Raw genomic sequence first — 6,497 nt, forward strand, 5'->3', positions numbered from 1 at the left:
TGGAGCTTAAAGTCAGTGCAGGCAGGAGAGCTTTGCCCCAGTGAGGACATTTCACCTGCTTTACCACTCAGAGTGAAGGAGGTGGCAGCTGTCCCACAGAGCCACCAGCAGCACACTGAGGGGCTGACCAGGCACTCCACAGGGTGTTTTCTGTGCTGCTGATATGGGAATGTAATACTGCTGTGGTTTTGCCTCTCCATGGGAGTGGAAGCTGCTCATCATGATCAGAACCACGTGGGGATGGATCCAGTTGGAGCAATCCATGAGAGATGAGCTGGGGAGCTGAGCATCTCACCTGGTGGGATTTATTACTGATCCAGCTCTTCCAGAAAAGCAGAGGGATGAATTATCTAATGGTGAGTCCACCACCACAGATCACAGTAAGTGACATCAATGTTTTAATTTGTGGGGGTGCAAGAGACAAAGCCCTTCATGTCCTGTCAGTGGTACTGGGGCTTCATGCCTCCTGCCTGATCAGCTCCAATTTAAACTCAAATATTCTGTGTCATTTTTTCTTCTAAATAACTTTACTTAAAGTATTTCTGGCTACAAAAGTCCCTCACCTGCTCCCCCACTACAGCCCCAGCCAGGAGCAGGGATGGGAGAGGTAGGGCAGAGAGAAACAGCCATTGACTGGGCAGAAACCACATTTCAGCTGAGATTTTTTGCAAGCTGAACTTTCTCAGAGCTTAACTGCTCTGAATCTGCAAATATTTGCAGTGCTGTCTCATTTGTTGCCCTTTTTTTTTTCTTTACAAGAAATATTCAAGGGAGAAAAAGGGCCTTTCTGTTTGTGATGTGGGAGGACTTCAGCAGTGGAGAGGCAGAGGCTAAGGACAGGGGCACTGTGTGGGTTACCCTCCTCCTGGGTGCCCCATAGCATCCTTCCTCCACACTAGCTGGGACCATGTGTCCCCTGGGACCACAGGAGGACTTGACCCTGGCTGCAGGGAGTTCCTGAGCCTGCACCTAGCACAGGGAACTTTTCCTGCTAAGGTGGGGAGAGAAACCATGGAAAGCTGAGCAGTGGCTGGAGCGATGCCATTGCACACCCCAGGCAGGGATGGGGGAGGGAACTCTTCTCTTCAGTGACTGCTGGTTCCTTGTATATATTTGTAATATCCCAGCCAAAGCAAACACTAAAGCTTGAAATGAAATTTCTCAGCTCATGTGAGTAGAAGACAATTCTCTGTCCCAGTGCCAGGAGGACAGTGAGTCACTGTTCATGCATTGCCACTCCAAGGCCAGGGGTCCATGAACCCACCAGAGGGTTCTAGGCTCACTCCCACCACTGCCCTGCATGGGTCTCTCCAGGCAGACAGAAGGGAGGGAGGTCTGGAAGCATTTAAAAGGTTTCCCTGGCTATAGAAAACCCCTGGGTGAGGAGATGTATTTTGGGCCCTGGACCCATGTAGAAGGAGCCCTGTCCTCAGGGTCAGAGGGTGGGAGGTGGGATCTGTGGAGCACAGAGGGTGAGGGAGGTCTGGGCCCAGCTCTGCACCCCCTGTGCTTCTGGAACTGTGCAGAAAAGGCAGGAAAATACTTAAAAGAGGAGGAAAAAATACACTCCTTTGGCCTTTCCCTGCAGTGCCTGACTTTGGATGGGGTGGAGGTTGGGATTGATGGTGATGGGGCTGTGTTTGCATCATTCCAGGAAAGAACAGCAATCAGCAATCTCCTTTACAATTTATTTCCAAAAAACCACCCCTGTTTGCTTGGATACTTCTCCAAGGAATTGACCCAGTCCTGACTTACTGGAATCGATGGGATCCTTGTTATTTACCTCAGTGATAAAAAAGAGCCAGACAGAAGTTATTGATCCTGGGTATAACTCAACAACAATCTGAGCCCTGGTGTGGAGGGCAATTGTCTTGAACAGGAACTTCTAATGGGTTTATTGGTGCAGTCAGTTCTTAAAAGAATGATTTCAGATACCTGTAACTAATAAACCTCAAAATTCAGTGGCTGCAGGTGAGAAAAACATAAAGCAAAGGCAGAGTGAGGTGGCTATATAAACACCACAATAAACTTGCTTAAAAGCCCCAGAGAGAAAAATGTCAAGGTGAAAAAACAAGTATTCATGAAGTGCTGGTGTATTTCAGTGGAAACCCTTCCTGAGACCTGCAGCAGCTGCTGCTGCTTTAGGGCTGAGCTAAAGAAAGCTCCTATGGCTGTGTGTTACTCTGTAAGAAGTGAGGTTAATTATGGCTATATAAATCTAATTTGAGCTTTTATTTACTTTTTAACTCCACTTTTTCAGCCAAATCACCAGAAGGTAAACCTCTCCACAATGAGGGTTTTGTGGATTGTTGTCTGATTGCAGGAGCTGATGCAGGTGAGGCAGACACTGGTGAGATATTCCAGAAGGGTGGAACACCAGTCCCTGGTGCCTTCCCACAGCCTCCCCAGGACCCAGAGGTGCTGTGGGAGCAGTTGCTGTACAACACACACCTGCAGGCTGGGGGAGGCCCTTAGGATCACATAGAACAGAATCACAGAATCATTAAGGTTGGAAAAGACCTCCAAGATCATTGAGCCCAACCTTCAACTGATGCCACCACACACACTAAACTGTATCACAAAGTACCACATTGACTTGTTTTTTGAACACTAGCAGGGCTGGGCATGCTGAGGGACCTGGCAGAGCTGGAATTTTCTGGGATTCAGGCAGAAGCTCCAGGAAAAGCTCTCTCTGTAGTGGTCTTGTGTGAATTTTTGCTGAAAGCAGCCAAACCAAGGAGAGGACTAAAATTCCTGTTCTCTGAGCAAGGAGTTGGGTTCTTGCAGATGTGGTGGCTCCATGTTCTGCCAGCTGGGAGCAGCAGCCTGGGCATGCCATGGGCTCTCTGCAGGGTCCGTGAGCAGCATTTCATACCAAGAGGCTCCTTGCCCCAGGCCCTTCAAAAATACACTTTATGGGAGCCCCAAAGCACTGCAGCAGCTCCTTGGTACAACCAAACACATCTGCTTTGGGTTTTCAGCTGTATCCCTTGATCCCTGCCACAGGGACTGGTGGTGCTTTGCCAACCCATTGTGTCTCAGCTGCAAACAGATGCTGTGGGCTAAAAAATGGGATGGTGTCCAAAACCAGCCCAGAATATTTAATGTCAACCTGCTAGCCAGATGTCTGTGAGGATATCTGCCCCTCTGTCTGAGTGGTTGGTGTTCTGTGGGCCTGGGGACATGGCACACCATGGATAGAAACACCAGCAGCATCCCCATCCCTGTCCCACCTCGTGTTCCTGGGCAGACAGACCCCACAGTCAAACCCACTCATTCTCTGCTAGAGCTGGTTGCTTTCTCACCCTCTGATCTGCCTCTTCCTGGGGCTTTTCTCACAAACCAAGTGAAGTCAAGAACCAAAGGTGATCCCAGAACTTCCTCCTTCCTGTGAGAGGATCAGTGGATTAACACTCACCTTCGTGGCAGCCTCCTCAATTCACATGTTGGTGACCAAGATACCATAAAGAGCAGCTGCTGCAGGAAAGACACATTTATCCTAATAAACCATTTGCATCAAAATCAGTCAAAACTGAGCTTTAGAGCTCTGTAGGAGCAACTGATATGTTTCCCCAGGAAACAACATATTTGTAGGAAACCCCTGGAATAATCCTGGCTTTCTGTTGGTCCTAGGGCAAATTTCCTGGTGCTATAATAGACATTCTTCCCTGAATCCTCTGTGCTTTGCCATGGAGAGTGTTGACTACAGTCCCTATCTCTCCAGGACTTGTGTTTGCAACAGCCCCAAGTCCTTCCAGGCTGTTATTCAGCCTCGAAGACCTGATGCCAAATCACTTCCCTCCAGGAGGAGTGGGCCAGGTTTTCCCTGCTGCTACTCCACTGGCTGCAGCAAGATTCCACAGGGAAAGGTGACCTGGTGAGTTTAATCCAAGGGCACTTTCCTTTCTTTCAAAGCATGGCCATAAGTCCCACGAGGGACTGTTGACTGGGATGCCACAACCAGATCCACAGTCTCAATGTGCCTTGCTGGAGTGTTTAAAGCCACAGCAAGGGAACAGAAAAGGCATGAAAGGTTTTTCTCTTGAAGACTGAAGAGCAGGCTGCAGCCTCAGAGAGCTCAGTTATATTCCAAATGCCCAGGGGATGGAAGCCTGGAAAATAAAGCAAATAAACCAGCATTGGGCTACTGCATCTTACCAGCTGCCTCTTACTCCTTCCAGTGGGAAAAAGCCTCACTGCTTCCATCCTGGTCAGACCAGCACACTGGAGAACATGAGAGAGCTGGAAGTGCCAGGGTGGGATACATGCCATGGTGCCATGTGGCATTTGTTGAGCTTCTATGGTTTAAACATTGTGCCTGACAGTCAAGTAAATTCTGGTCTGCTCTAAGCCAAGCAGGAGTTGCCCTTTCCTCACTGGTTGCTTTCAGCTGTAAACACCAGGATTTGATTTGTCTAAATTTTGCCCTTTTGGGGGAAAAATAAGTCTTAAAGGGTAAGATATTCGTAACTTTTTCAGTTTGTTTGGACTAAAGCAATCCTAATGTAGCTGGTGTGCCTCCAGGAGTGCATCCTCAGCATGCCACAGAGGGCAAACTCTGTCCTCCAGGCTGGAGATGGTGTGGTTTCCCAATTCACTGGGAGCTCTGAAGCCTGACCAGCACCCCCCAGCCACCCTCATTTCAGGTGCTGTCCCTCCCTCTGGGCTGCTGTCCCCTTCACAGCACTCACTGTCAGCACTCACCTGGGAGCTGTGGTTTGGCACTGCAGGGCCTGGAAACACCCATGGAAAAAGGAGTCTGAGCACAGGGAGGCTGTGTCTGTCCCAGCCCATAGAGCTGTGGCTGTGCAGCCCCTGAGGCTGCAGGAAGCACTGGAGAATTACAGGCTGAGGAGCAAAACACTTAATTTGGGTTTGTGGCATGTGTGTGCAAAGGCAGCAGGAAGCACATGGAGGGCTGTTTGGCTTTTTTCCCCTCAAAAAGGGAGGCTATAACTCACAGCATTCCCATTTAAGGCCATGCAGACACCTAGCATGATGCATGACAAACCAGCTCTTGGGCCATTCCTTGAGGTAAAACATGAGCCCTAGATACATCCCCTGCCCAGTGCTCGCTGGGACACTGGCTATTGCTGGGAGGGATGGGATGAGCTCCCCTCCTGCACAGGGGAGAAAAGGTTCCATGCTTTTGGGATGCTCCTGGGACATGCAGGGCAGCCACAGCCTCCCAAACACACCCCCCGTGCCATCCCAGGTGTGCAGACTACCTGGTAGGAATGATTTCTCCATCCTGACCTGCCACTTCTTGTCTGGCCTTCAGCTTCTCATCCCACAGTGTAAACCAGCTGTTGACAACACAGGAGCTGTGGTGTTGCTCCTGGAGAGGGATGAACACAACAGACCTGACAGGTCTGGGATGCAGCATCTGGGGAATAAATAACTAGGCATTAGTCATGGAGAAGCTCAGGAACACAGATGAACTCCTTAAAGCACAGTCTGGTACTGACAGGGGGAAACCTCTGTGTTGACACTGTTTATAAACTGATGGTGCTTGCAGAGGGTTCCCCTAGACCCATCCATTGCCTGTGCCCCTGCATCCCACCTGGATCAACATCCCTGACCAACCTGGGCCAGTGGAAGCTTCCCTGCTCATGGCATGGGGTGGAATGAGATGAGTTTTAAGGTCTCTTCCAACCCAAACCAGTCTGGGATTCTCTGCTCCCCCTCTCTCCCCCTGCAGCAGCATCACCAAAGCTGCCTGTCACACAACCCCACCCTCTTCCAGCTGCAGGAAGGTCCATCCCAAACCTCAGGGAATTTATTCAAACCCCTCACCATTAGGCACAGTCAATTTATCACCAGTAGTTGATTAAAGACCACTTGTTATTGACTTGGAGATTCCCAGAGTGTGTGACTGCTTAGTCCCTGTAAAACTCACCAGAATAGAAAAATTACTGCCACAAGTTTTCCTTGGATTTGAAAAATGACCTTTCTTCTCCGGGTGAATTCCGAGCTGCACACCCAGCAGGCTGGTGCCTCCCAGCTGAGCCCCCTCACACTCCCAGGGCTGCTGTCAATCCCAGGAAATTTATTTAGCAGTCTCAAGGGAAGGTCTTGGCAAAACATTAATGGATTTCTCTTCTAAAAGAGCCCTTTATTCACTGGCCTGTGAGCTGTGTCTCACTCTGCTGGGCGAGCCCATGTGTGGAGACACCGCCTGGCTCGGAGTGTTTCCACACTGCCACAGGGATCAGGAGGAATCCACTAAGGAAACATCTGGCTCAGCAAGAACACAACTGCACGTGGTACCCTCTCACACAGGGGAGTGAGGGGCTGTGCCCTCAGCTGTGCTGACACCTTGGCATCCCTCGCTCTCAGCATCACAGACACCTCAGCATTCCATGCCCTCACTGTGGCTCAGCACAGCAAAAGCAGACAAAACCCAAAAAGCCAGACAAAACCCAAAAAGCACTAAAACCCAACCAGCCCTGCTGTGAGTGCTTCCTTATCCCAAATCTGGCACAGCTTTCCTTTCC

This window comes from Acanthisitta chloris, unplaced genomic scaffold, assembly GCF_000695815.1.
Source record: "Acanthisitta chloris isolate BGI_N310 unplaced genomic scaffold, ASM69581v1 scaffold14223, whole genome shotgun sequence".
Classification (NCBI taxonomy): Eukaryota; Metazoa; Chordata; class Aves; order Passeriformes; family Acanthisittidae; genus Acanthisitta; species Acanthisitta chloris.